The sequence below is a fragment of the Hyla sarda genome, chromosome 1 (genome assembly GCF_029499605.1).
Source record: "Hyla sarda isolate aHylSar1 chromosome 1, aHylSar1.hap1, whole genome shotgun sequence".
Classification (NCBI taxonomy): domain Eukaryota; kingdom Metazoa; phylum Chordata; class Amphibia; order Anura; family Hylidae; genus Hyla; species Hyla sarda.
Window position 1 is genome coordinate 447,035,398 of NC_079189.1, and position 15,039 is coordinate 447,050,436.

The window sequence follows — 15,039 nt, forward strand, 5'->3', positions numbered from 1 at the left end:
TGCCCAACAACCTTACAGATACTTACCGCCTTAACTTCCCCCCTTTCCTACAGACGCTGCGCTCAGACTTGGCCAGGTGGGAAAGCAGAGACATCTCATGGCTGGGCAGGATTAACATATTTAAGATGAACGTCCTCCCTCGTCTGCTGTATCTTTTTTCTGGTATACCAGTATTCCTGCCACGCTCCTTCTTCCGGGAGGTATCTGCGGCTCTGACTGGCTTTGTTTGGGCGCGGCGTCACCCACGCCTGGCCAGAAGGACGCTTTACAGATGTAAATTGGACGGTGGGCTAGCCCTACCGGACATCACTTCATACTATATAGCTACGGCACTCAACAGAGTATTAGATGGGTTCCACCATAGGCAGACCAAACAATGGGTATTCCTTGAATCTGCTACCTCTGAGCTTGTCATTAAGTCTATCCTCTGGATGCCGAAGGGCACCCTGCCTAGAAACCCAAAACCAGACACCCCCCCAGTTACATCTACCCTTATCAGGATATATCACTCTTACCTTGCTCGGGGATTGATTGTGTCTCCCTCGGGCCCGCTTACCCCCCTCTTTCGTAATCCAGTTTTTCTGCCAGCCTTCCGAACTTACACCTTCCTTTCCTTCCGACGGGATGATGCCCCCTCTTTCAGGGACCTCCTGACCCCTGAGGGATTACTACCCCTCCCTGCCCTGGTCAACACCCCTGCACCTACTCCTACGAATACATTCCAACATGCACAGCTCAATCATTTCTACAGAGCGCAGCGAGATCACTTAGACCTCCACAGACAATTGACACCCTTTTAGAGGCTCTGTTCCTCTTCTGCTCCAGTTTCTAAATCTATAAGTAAGTTATACTCACTCCTCTTAGAGAGGCACTCTGCTGAACCCTCAATGTTCTGTGCAGCTTGGGAGAAATAACTAAATTCCCAAATCTCGCTGGCGGAGTGGAATCAGGCCTTCTCTTGGTTCCACAGGTCCTCCACCTCTTGCAAAATTTCAATAAATAAAACTTTTGAAAAAAAAAAAAGATTAGGGATCTGGTTTTGATATTTTTCAGGCCTGTTTTGAGGTAACATATCAATGCTTAGCAATTTTTTACACAATTCCAAAACCTCTAGGGGTAAGGGCAGTCTTGTATTTCTTGTATTTCTATCCATGTGACTCGGCAGAAAAGTATATTCTTGCCTTAACTTTTACATGGAACTGGTAGACTTTCATGTTTGGGAGGAAAGGAAAGGGGGCATTCAAAACTTTGCCATGGGCCTAGCTTGTTCTAGTTATCATCCTGGCTGAACAGTTCTATGTGAGGTGTTTTTCTCTCAGAAGCATCAAACCTACAGTAGAACCATCATATGCCGCCCAATGAATTATGAAATGCATATGGGTCTAAATTAGAAACACGTGATTCATAATTATTATTTTTTTCATATTTTCTCCAATATATTTTGGGTGGTATCACTGAACTATTGGCAAATCTCAAATATTTCTCTATTGTTGTTTGGGCCATCTGCTATGAACCAAACTCATTTGTTCATAATGTGAGCCATAGCTTTAATATTCTGACCTCTTATTTAGTGACCATAATTCTTTCATAAAACAGGCCATAGGGCTTCACTTAATGTCCCTGCCTGTAATTGTTGGAGACAGTTTATAAAACAGTGTTCAGTATGTCTTAGTATTCCTACTTTATTGCTGTCATGTTGTCCCTGTGCTACTTTATTTATCACTTTGAATATCATCCTGCTTTATATTTTTCATCTGTTCTTCCACTCTTATTTTAATCAGTCACTGGATAAACTTAACAGAGAGTTATTGTTAGCCAGTACTTATTCATTTTACACGAATATGTGTAGTTTTGAAAACAACTTCTAAATTTAAATGTTTTTTTTTTATACTGACTGTTTAATTTTTGCTTTATGATGTGTTTGGTATTACTCAGGGCTATTTTATCAAAGTAGTGCTGCTTGGTGAATAAGCCTTTCCACTCTCATTGCTTATTTGCATATTACAAGGGAAGCTTTTCCTGGGGCATCAGAAGCTGAGAGACTTGTTTTTAAAACTATTTTTATGATTTTAAGGTCATGTACGGAGTGACCAAGTATGATATAGGATGTTACACTGCTGAAATGGGTTACAACATACATGACCTTAACCCCTTAAGGACAATGGACGTAAATGTACATCCTGATGCGCTGGTACTTAGCGCACCAGGATGTACATTCACATCATGCACATGACCCAGAGTGACGGAGTGGTGCTTGCGTCATTCACGGCAGGTATCGGCTGCTATCAGCAGCCAGGGACCCGCCAGTAAAGGTGGACATCGGCGATCACACTGATGTCCGCCATTAACCCCTCATATGCTGTGATCAATACAGATCACGGCATCTGGGGCAGTTCAGCTATTGTAATGGTTGATCTTATCGCCTGCAGCACGGCCACAGGGATCAGATCAGCCAAAATTGCAGCAGGAGGTCCTCTCACCTGCCTCTGGTTTTCATTAAATATAACTTATGGATTTTAGAAGGCAAGGAAGAAAAAACTAAAATGCAAAAAACAAAATTGGCCTTAACCCCCTTAACGGCCATTTTTTGCACATCTGAGCACTGTCACTTTAAACATTAATAACTCTGGAACGCTTTTAGTTATCATTCTGATTCCGAGATAGTTTTTTCATGACATTCTACTTTAACATAGTGGTAACATTTTTTGGTAACTTGCATCCTTTCTTGGTGAAAAATCCCCAAATTTGATGAAAAATTTGAAAATTTTGCATTTTTCTAACTTTGAAGCTACCTGCTTGTAAGGAAAATGGATATTCCAAATAATTTTTTTGATTCACATATACAATATGTCCACTTTATGTTTGCATAATAAAATTGACCAGTTTTTACTTTTGGAAGATACCAGAGGGCTTCAAAGTTCAGAAGCAATTTTCCAATTTTTCACAAAATTTCCAAACTCACTATTTTTCAGGGACCCAATTTTTGAATTTTTACAAGGGGTAAAAGGAAAAAATTTATACTTAGATTTGTAGCCCAATTTCTCTCGAGTAAGCACATAAAAAAAAACACATGCCATACCATTTTGGAAACAAGACCCCTTGAGGAACGTAACAAGGAATAAAGTGAGCCTTAATATCCCACATGTGTTTCACGACTTTTGCATATGTAAAAAAATAAAAATAAATTTCACTAAAATGTGTTTCCCCCCAAATTTCACATTTTTGCAAGGCTTAATAGCAGAAAATACCCCCGAAAATTTGTAACTCCATCCCTTCTAAGTATGGAGGTACCCCATAAGTTGACCTGAAGTGCACTACGGGCGAACTACAATGCTCAGGAGAGAAGGAGTCATATCTGGCTTTTTGAGAGCAAATTTTGCTCGGGGGGGCATGTCACATTTAGGAAGCCCCTATGGTGCCAGGACAGCAAAAAAAAAACACATGGCATACCATTTTGGAAACTATACCCCTTGAGGAACGTAACAAGGGGTACAGCGAGCATTTGCCCCCCCCCCCCCCGTGGTGTCTGTCAGATCTTTGGAACAGTGGGCTGTACAAAATTTTTAAATTGCACAGCCCACTGTTCCAAAGATCTGTCAGACACCAGTGGGGTGTAAATTCTCACTGCTCCCCTCATTACATTCCGTAGTTTCCGAAATGGCATCACATGTGTATTTTTATTTTTTTTGCGTTTGTCAAAACCGCTGTAACAATCAGCCACCCCTGTGCAAATCACCTCAAATGTACATGGTGCACTCTCCCTTCTGGGCCTTGTTGTGCGCCCCCAGAGCACTTTGCGCCCACATATGGGGTATCTCCGTAGTCGGAAGAAATTGCATTACAAATTTTGGGGGGCTTTTTTCCCCTTTTACCTCTTGTCAAAATGAAAAGTATAGGGCAACACCAGCATGTTAGTGTAAATAATTTATTTTTTTACACTAACATGCTGGTGTAGATCCCAACTTCTCCCTTTCATAAGGGGTGAAAGGAGAAAAAGCCCCCCAAAATTTGTTAGGCAATTTCTCCCGAGTACGGCGATACCCCATATGTGACCCTAAACTGTTGCCTTGAAATACGACAGGGCTCCAAAGTGAGAGCGCCATATGCATTTGAGGCCTGAATTAGGGATTTACATAGGGGTGGACATAGGGGTATTCTACGCCAGTGATTCCCAAACAGGGTGCCTCCAGCTGTTGCAAAACTCCCAGCATGCTTGGACAGTCAACGGCTGTCCGGCAATTCTGGGAGTTGTTGTTTTGCAACAGCTGGATGCTCAATTTTGGAAACAGTGGCGTACCAGACGTTTTTAATTTTTATTGGGGAGGGGGGCTGTGTAGGGGTATGTGTATATGTAGTGTTTTTTACTTTTTATTTTATTTTGTGGTAGTGTAGTGTAGTGTTTTTAGGGTACAGTCACATGGGCAGGGGATTACAGTGAGTTTCCCGCTGCGAGTTTGAGCTGCCGCGCAAAATTTGCTGCATCGCAAACTTGCAGCCAGATACTCACTGTAAGCCCCCTGCCCATGTGAATGTACCTTGTACATTCACAGGGGGGGGACCTCCAGCTGTTGCAAAACTACAACTCCCAGCATGCACAGTCTATCAGTTCATGCTGGTAGTTATAGTTGTGCAACAGCTGGAGGCACACGGGTTGGGAAACAGACAATGTTTCCCAACCAGTGTGCCTCCAGTTGTTGCAAAACCACAACTCCCAGCATTCTCAGGCATGCTGGAAGTAGTAGTTTGGCAACATCTTTAGAGCCAGATGTTGCCGAACTACAACTCCCAGCATGCTTGGAGTTGTAGTTTTGCAACATCTGGAGGACTACAGTTTGCAGACCACTAATACAGTGGTTCCCAATCTGTGCCCTTCCAGATGTTGAAAAACTACAACTCCCAGTACGCCAAAACTGTCCAGGCATGCTGGGAGTTGTAGTTCTGCAACATCTGAAGGGCCATATGTTACAGAACTACAACTCCCATCATGCCTGGACAGTAAGGGCATGCTGAGGATGTGTAGTTTTGCAACATCTGGAAGGTCACAGTGGTCTCCAAACTGTGGACCTCCAGATGTTGCAACTGTGGACCAGATGGAGCAGTCCAGATCGCTTTACTGCTGCAAAGGTCCCGCAACGCCGCCGAAGATCCACTCACCTGTCGCCACCGCCCTCTCCGCCACCGGAATCCGGGTCTTCAGGGACGAGGTGAGTACCGGGGCCGGGCCCCAGCACTCCCTTGTCCCGAGCCGCGTCATCCGGTCTTCCTCCAGTTCTCTCCGGACTTCCAGGGGCCGGGCAGGGCGGGAGGAAGTAACCCCCCCCTGCGATTGGTCGGTTAGCTAACCGAGAAATCGCAGGGGATAGGAGGAGGTGGCAGGCTTGCCACCTCGCTCCTATACTTCAGCATGGTCCTGGCTGTCTGTGACAACCGGGATCATGCTAAATTACCAGGTGGTCGGTTCCCAGAGATCCGATCAGCCCGCTATCGCCGCAGATCGCAGGGGCGATTTCCCTCGCGATTTGTGGTGATCTCCGACATGGGGGGCAGGCATGGCCCCCCTCAGCGTTTGCCCTGGATGCCTGCTGAAGCATTTCAGCAGGCATCTGCTTCCGATCTCTGCCCGGCGCCGACAGGGACCGGAAAATGCCAGGGCGTATGGATACGCCCTGGGTCCTTAAGGCCCAGGGTGTGAAAACGTATCCATACACCCTGGGCCCTGAAGAGGTTAAAGGGGTACTCCAGTGGAAAAAAAATGTGTTTCAAGTCAGCTGGTTCCAGAAAGTTAAACAGATTTGTAAATTACTTAGATTAAAAAATCTTAATACTTTCAGTTCTTATCAGATGCTGTATGCTACAGAGGATGTTCTTTGTTGTTTTTTTCTGTCTGACCACAGTGCTTTCTGCTGACACCTCTGTCAATGTCAAGAACTGTCCAGAGCAGGAAAGTTTTTCCATGGGGATTTGCTCCTACTCTAGACAGTTCCTGACACAGACAGAGGTGTCAGCAGAGAGCACTGTGTCAGACAGAAAATAACTCAAATTCCTATGGAGCATACAGCAGCTGATAAGTACTGGAAGGGTTAAGATTTTTATATAGATGTAATTTACAAATCTGATAATCTTTCTGGAGCCAGTTGATATGAAAAACCACCGGAGTACTCCTTTAAGGCCAAAATGGGCTTGGTCCTTAAGGGGTTAAAATCAAGATACTGAACGGAAATTTTAAACACACAAGAAAGAAAGACATTTGTGGACAAAATTATATTTTTCTATGATTCTAAAAACAGTGGACTCAATGTAGACTTGAGCTTCTTAGTGCATTATCAAAACTTTTTATAACCTGTACAGGATTGTCATCTCTCCTTTATCTCACAATGTCCTACCTTATTACTATTCACACTTCTGTTCCCCCCTCCCATCCTTATCTGTGTAGTCTATAGTCTTAAAGCAAGACAATTTTATGGCACATCTTAGTAATGATAATAATAATCCTAAGTCTTTAAATTTTCCACCTACAGACCCATATGAGGGTTTGTTTTTTGTGCTACCAATTGTAGGTTGTTATGACATCACTCATTTCACCCCAAAAAATTTTGTAGGACAAACATTTTTTTTCCTGTAGGTCCATACGCTTACAAAGGTACCCAATTTATATCGTTTGGTTAATTTGACTATTTAAAAAAAATTACAACTTTTTGTACAAACATTAGTATGCTTAAAATTGTCATCTTCTGACCCTATAACTTTTATTTTTCCATATAAGGGGCTATTTAAGGGATCATTTTTTTGTGGTGTGGTCTGTAGTTTTTACTATTATTGTTTTGATTGGATTTTTTTAATGCTTTTTATAAAAATAAAAATAAATTCTGCTTTATGAAGTGCCAAAAAATATGCCATTCTGGACTTTGGTATTTTTTTCATTAATGCCATTGACCATACGATTTATTAAGAGAATATTTTCATATGAGGGATTAATAAATTGACATATCCAATAAATATATTTCATGTATATTCATGATATTCTGGCATTAAAAAAAATCATATAATGCTGGGTCACTAAAAAAATAAAGCAAAGCTGTACTTACCTACCTCTGGTCTTCTGTTCTGTCTTCTGTCTTAGCCAAACACTGCATGCAGTGGTGTCGTGTGATTGGCTGAGCAAGTTCTGCTCCGATCTAGGCTCAGAAGCAGGCAAAACATAGAAGCTGTGGAGGACCAGAAGTGGAGGAAACAGGAGCTGCAGCAGGACTTGTGGGCGGTCAGGGGTAGATATGATTTATTTTTAAATGCCCAAATAGCCCTTTAATAAATAAATAAATACACCAGGAAACATGCATTGATAAAATGCCATTGTAGCAAAATGGTTCTGAGTCTGAATCCAACATGTTTTTCCTTTCTTTTTTTCATTTTATATAGCAGTGGCATTTTTGTTTTCTGTGTAGGCAATTGTTTTCAGGCAAGTAGAGCTTACTTTTTGGGTGCATTTGTAAAAAGGCATCATAGGAAACCACAGATTAAGTAGAATTTAAAAGGGATCTATCTTCACAAAAAACTGCTTCAAACATTTATTTCATCTATGTGAATTAATTTTCTTACACTTGTTGTCAAACCACATCAAAGTCAGACAGGCATCATTCAATGTTATGTCATTTCCACAGGCTCTCTGCCACCAGGGATGTATTTTGATGTAATGTTTATAAGATCACGTATCTTGTACATACAGTCAATTGGCATTCAGAGGCTAGCTGTTCACATAGGGCTGGTGACTCAGCGACATTGTAATACCAGCTAATTGTTAGATCTCTACTGCTAATCCTTATATTGTCAAATTCTGATGTGAGCCCTACAGCTACAGCAGTTCACTGAAATACTAATCTGAGAACTGAGTTCATATAGGCTGCTATTTTATTAGACTACCTAAGGCTTTCCTAAAATGTTAATAATATAAATCAGAAGTAAGACTAATAGAATCTGCTATAAAGGTAATATATATATATATATATATATATATATATATATATATATATATATTTTTTTTTTTTTTTTTTGATCTGTTTGACTGCATTCCTTTAAACTCTGTATTTGTTGACTTTTACACATATTATTTACAAACTAACTATTCCAACACAAGTTGAAATTTCATAAATATCCATTGAAGGCAATTTCCCATTACAATAAATAAGTCAAAACTTATTAATATTATACAATTGAACATATTTCAAATGTACAAGAGTTTTTGTGAGAGACATACACGTACTAATCCCCCTTGTGCCTGTCTTCACAATCTGTTACCCTTGCTTGCATCCACTTTAAGGGTATGTTCATACGTACTTCAGGGATGTATGAGGGCTGTAACACTCACGTTTCAGAAGACAGGAACCCCAGTGGATGTGGATTCGCTGGACCTGTGTGGCAGATGACTCGGATCGTACCAGGGAGTGGAGTCTAAGGTATCGCTGGTTTTCACCAGAGCCCGTTGCAAAGAGGGATGGACTTGGTGCGGCAGGCGGCACCCAGGTCGCTACCCCTGGCATGGCTCGACCACACAGGCAGCTGAGGAGATGCGAGGTACAGGAGGGATAAGACAGCTTCTAGTCAGGATAGCAGAAGTTCAGGGCAGGAGGCACAGTAGCGTAGTCAGGAACATAGCAAATGGTCAGTAGGCAGGCGGCAAGGAGCAAGGTCAGGTCACGGAGCAAAGGATCAGAATTTATCAATGAGCCACAGGTGAATTACACTAATGAGCGCACTGGCCCTTTAAGCCTTAAAGCTCCGGTACAAGGGTGCCGGAGCAGAGAGGCAGAGGCGGGGGTAGGAGAAGCACCAGGTGAGTGATGGACTGGGGCTCGCATGTGGGCGCGTTTCGCGATGCGAGTCCCAGCCCCGCCAGCAGCAGCAGGTAACGGGACCATGTGCTCACTGCCAGCAAGGGCTAATTTTTTGCACCATGATCTGTAGCCATTTTTGTTTTGATGGTGCCTTTTGATCACATTTTATTCATTTTTTTCCTAGTATATGAAGTGACCAAAAATCAACATTTCTGAACATTTCAGAAGTTTTTTTTTAAGCTTTTGCCTTTCATTGTGATTGTAATTTAATTTACATTATATTTTATTAGTTCATGCATTTATGCACGCGGCAATACCACATTTGTTTATGTTTTTTTTTTTTTTTACATTATTTTATTTGAAAAATGGGAAAGGGGGGTGATTCAAACTTTTATTATAATTTTTAATCCCCAAATGGGACTATAACATGCAATCTTTTGATTAGATACACTGATCAATGCTTATCGGTGCTTTATTGCTTCAGCCTAGCATGGCTGACTGCAAGTTTGGGCACCAATCAGAGGGCAGGGAGGAAGGTAAGAGACCTCCCGCCATCCTCTCAGCTGATCGGGATGCCGTGGCTTCGCCGCAGCAGTCCCTATCAGCCCGCTGAGCTAGCCGGGAAGGGGATTTACCATATTTAGAAGCCGCAATGAACTTTGACCCTTGAAAAAGGTTGGAACGCAACTTACGTTGAGGCGATACATCCTACACTGACATGGGTAAGCACATATGCCTAAATTGAGAGTTTACAATTCTATTATGGAGTGATTGCTGCATAAGGGCATCTGAGTTTTGTACGGTGGACAGAGTCATGGGTGTTATATTGAAAGCATATATAAGATTAGCCTAGGTTCCTCTGTACTGAGAGTACACATTTAGACCCATTACTTGTCTCAATATATTATATATTATCTCATCATAGTCGGCAGTAACCCTGTTTTTTGTACTAGTACTTGACCTTAATTCCCCTTCCAATTACTTTTATGCGTCTTTTCACACTGTTTTTTAATATGATACAATAAAACATGATTTTATTTAAGGTGTTGTCTGAACTCTTCTTTTTCTCTGTATACATGGTTTTGTGAGTTCCCCTGTATTCATGCAGGAATCAGTGTACCCCCGAATGTATGCCAGTAAGGCAAGGGGTTACCATACGCATTATATGCTAGAACCTGTATTAATAATCCTCTGTAATTGAGTACGTAAACCAGGAAGTTATATGCAAATAGGGCTATGTGCAATTGATCTGTCTTCTGTGGTGATGTGTCCCCTTATTTCCAATCATTTTCTCTGAAGCACTTTCTATTGATGGTACTGTATATATAATAAAAAAATTTGTAATCAGTTTTAATAAAATGTATTTGTTTAATTCTTAAGTGGTTTTTGGAACTCATTCTTTAGAGGTATACTAATCAACATTGATTGTGGCGTCTAAAGAGTTAATGCCGGATATCAGTCTGATCGGCGATGTCCGGCATTAGCCGTGGGTCCCCATTGCTGATATACCCACCGGATATAATGCATGCCCAGTTGCTGGAACCCGCAGTGGACGTACATATACGCCCATTTGTTGGACGGGATTAAAAACTGCTTAGAAGTCCATAGATAGGCTCCTAGGTGACCGAGCCGTGTTATACAGCTTTTAGCACTACCAGACAGTGTTATACACATGTTATTTGGATTGCTGGTGCAGTACAAGTTCAGACAGACCTAGTTCGGTCAGAAACATACCTGTGGTGTGTACAACTGCAGTCTTCTGTCATGAAAACAATGACAGTTAGTTTCCACTAAGCATTCAAGCAAGGTGGACTGTGGGAAAGTGTGTGCAATGTTGCGTTGTGCACAGCACAGACACAGTTCGAAGGAGAAACCAGGATATATTTGGGAGACAAACAGTGATGCAGTTTTACTTAAAAATAACACCTTTGTATTAAAGCATTCCAGTATAAAAATACCATCTTACAAAACAGAATTTTTATACATCTGGTAACTGTATTCCATTCTCTAGTCTCAGTGCACGTCATCCCAACTTAACCCTGCTACCTTGCATAAAAACATTAGGCATTATTCTTGGAGTCTACCTGACCAGTTCCCTCTCAAGCCTTTATTTCAATTATTGTGAATAACCATGACACTTAGGTGTTTCAGAAGACTAAGCTCTGTGCTCACTATTGACAGATGCAGTCAAAAGGAAGTCATTTGGAGCAGAAAAGGGCATAACACGAGTAAATGACTACAATCATGTTCAAGGCATATTTTATATGTTACCTAAGCGACATGTAATTGAATAGAGCGTAGCTTTACCCATTCCATTACATCAGAAAGTCATGGTCACATTAAGACATTTATACAAATGTTTTCTTTTTAGCACATACAGTACTTGACAAACAAACCTTTTGCTTCACATGTTCTTTCAGCCCTTTGTGGTGTCTCCCAACCGCAGAGCAATATGAGTAAAATATGAGTAATAACTGGAGCGCTAGCAATGGACCTTTGCAGTAATTGACACCTGTATGATTTCACATCAGAATATGTTGCTGCCCTTTTAGACAACCATTCTACCTCCATATAAATCTGAAACACTTTGACCTTTTGATTCACAACATAAAACTTAGCTAGAAGGTCAGTGAAAACATTCAAGGATCAACATAAATGTCATGCAACACTTTTTTTCAGTATTTCCAAGCTTGAAAATAGGGTCTAACATTGTAACAATAAGATTTTCAGAATAACTTTCACTATGAGACATTTTTTCATTCTGTACCTACATTCCCTCTAAAACTACATACAATTATGCAAAAGAAAAGAATGTAGCATTATTAAATATGGTTATTGGTCTTATAAAGAGTAATTGTGCACATTGATATAACTAGATGTTTAGAAGAAGAGTTTTCATAGTATAAAGTGATGACATGCTAGGTGAGTGTCCGATCTTTGAGATTCTCGATCCTGAGGAAGAGGAACTGGCATTGTGCTGCATCCTATTTTCTCTTTAATTATGTATTGTAGTATAATATCTTTGTACTTGGTTACTTCATTGGTTACTTTTTGTCATATGGTACCTGCTGTCTCATAATACAGAGCAATTAAAAAAAATTTGAGAACATGACACAAATATATTACCATGAAAAGACACACTATCCATGAATCTATCGACTACAAATGGTCAAAGTGATTTCTATTGGTGACACAGCAGATGTCTAGGCTGTAGTCCAGTTCTGTCACCCTCACACCAGTATATCCTCAAACATGGACTTCACTGTTTCAATGATGAGTTGTTTCAGGCCTTTCAGATCCTGTGGCTTGGGGAGCACATTAGTGAATCATTGTTTCCAACACAGCCAATCCAATGTTTTAGTAGAGTTTTATTCAGTTATCAGCAAACAGCCAAATGGAAATGTCTGTGAGTGGCCCAGACCTTTCCCAGTGTAAAATGCAGTTTCTATGTGCATGGGCAACTCAACTAGTTTTTCTTTGATTTTCAGTCACTGTAGACATCTTCATATGGGCTACCTAAGAGGTACAATCTCCTGAATCATCATGTTTCTGATATTGTCAATACTTTTTATGCTTTTAAATATCTGTAGCAGAGTTTGGGCCATTTTGCCTACACTCAAGATGGCGCCTGGCTTGGGAGCACTACTGTCAGCTTTTGTGGTGGGCATGGGCTGGGTGGGAGAGCATTCCCAGATTGCAGATGCTGTCACATGATGTCCTTTTCTGTGTTTGTCTACTTCTTCCCTGGGCACTTATGGCAGCAAAGAGTGCCATATACAGTACGAGCTGGGTAATTTGATTTTGATCTGTAGGTGATAAAGGTTTCTATGTGTACTGCACCAGGCCTCCATCTCAGTACTCTCTGTTGAAGCTCATGGAGCAAAACAGCGTTGGAGTTTGATTTGGAGGTCCCATTTTCCAGACCTGTAGTTCCAGGATATTGTTTTATATTAGTTTTTATTTTATAGACTACACTTTGGTTGTTGAGACTTTCTGAGTATTACTGTCTCTTTTACTGGTATCAGGGTGCATGCAGGTAGTTATCATATATATGGTGGTTATCATATCATTTATATACTTACATTTGCTCTACCATATTTGGCTTGTACCAGGTTGCTGGTTATTATGCTCTCAGTAAATTGTACCTGCACACCCAAGTCCTTATTTTCCATACACTTTGGCACTTAATTAATAACGATTAATAACATTTTGTAATTTTTTGCATTTTTGTGTGATGTGTCATACATTTTCTAGGCTTAATGCAGTTATAGGTATGAATATAATGATATGATCACTTAGAGCTGGGATCCCCTCTCTCCAAGGGACCCATAGATGTTGTATGATCTTCCTTGATGTTCACTCCTCTTCAGGGATGTGTTTAACTAGTGATTCCTTAATTTGCAGTTTCTGCAGAAAGAATTAGTAATGCTGTTTGCAGGCACTGTGATGTGGGTTACATGGTTCTCATTAATCTTTGCTGCCTGCATTTGTAATCAGTTTGTAGCATCACAATAACCCTGCCAAGTTTTTACTTATCACTTCCTCCTAATCGGAGACCATAGGAATGAACTTATATTCCCCTCCTTGTACTCTGCATGGAAATGTACATTATGTGAATCATTGCCAGAAAAATCAGGAGGCCAATAATGAGGAAACAGCTAATAATGCATTTTTATTATGAACTACACTAACTTTACAGCCCCTGTAGCATAATCAAATAAAAAAATAAATCCTGGAATACTCCTTTAATCTCGGGTGCACTTGTGTCCTGCAGCAGGACAATCATCCAAAACACACTAGACAGTCCACCTCTGAATCTATTTTGATACTACCATAAATTGTGCAGATTTTATGCATGGAAATTTTGTGCAGAAAATCTACAGCATATTTGCCAAATTAATACACTATTATCATTTATTTCAAATAGAAATGCAATTAAATGTGGATTCTCTTCCACAGAGCGCACTTCTTTTTATGCATTTATTGAAGTTGATAATCATACTTTATATCCTTTATCTTATGCAAATATGCTGGAGGAAGAAGACACACAGGCTTTTTGCACAGGAGTTTTCAATTTTCTGGGCATATAAAAGTAGAAGGGGAGGGAGTTAGAGAAGTTCTGTATACTAGCTCTGTCTTTGCTGTTCAGGGAATATTAGCAATGGTACCTATGTACAGCCTGAATCTCTGGAACTGGACCATTGGTCGGGGTGAAGTATATCTTTTATTAATCAGATTCACCTGCACTAGAACCCTGTTTATTGGGTTTAGTGCGTGTGAACAAAGTGTCTGTTTCCTTTTTTAGGGAGGGTTTTTATTATTGTGCATTTCTAACATTTAGTGATCATGTAACAATGGTCTGTCTATTTTGGTAGAAATGCCCTTTTATTCAACGATAAAAACACTTTACACACTCAGCTTTAAATGGTATTTGTCATTAGTAATAAAATTTATGTTATAGATTGACCTATTTAAAATACTTTTCTAATATACTTACTAAAATGTTGTAACTTTATGTGTTACATTAACCCCTAAATGTTTGGCCACCAAGGGTCCTTTTTTCTGGTTCTGCCTGCAGTCCTGCTTAGGCTGAGTTCACATATATCAGTTGTCCGACACAATTTCCCTCCAGCATGCACCGGAGGGAAACTGATGCTAGAACTGATCCTATTCATTTGTTTGTTTTCAAATCCTTTTTATTGAAATTTTTTAAAGTTATAACAAAGAGAAGTACTGTATAACAAACAAAGTATTACATATAAATATGAATCTGCACTTATCTATGTAATGTCCACATATGTTAACTTATTAAGCAAAAAAGTTGTCTTAATTTGAAAAGGACAGATCACAATTAGAGATGAGCGAATCGAAGCAGACGAACTCAAATTCGTTACGAATTTAATGATTTATTCGGTTCACAACAAATGTGAATATCGCCATGATTCTATCGTGCGAATTGCTTCATTTAACTCCATTTAATAGTGTTCCAGGCTCCGGGATACCTAAAATGGCACATCCCTATGTCAGTACACGGGGCAGGGGAGGCTTGGAAGGCAAGGCGGGAAGGGAGGCAGGGGGATGACCCTAAATCACATGCAGGTTGCAGCCTATCAGCATTCATTGACCCCTATGATGTCACAGCCCTATATAATCGGCAGCCATTTTGCTGCTGCTCATTTCATGCCATACACTGCACAGAGAGAGGGCGACT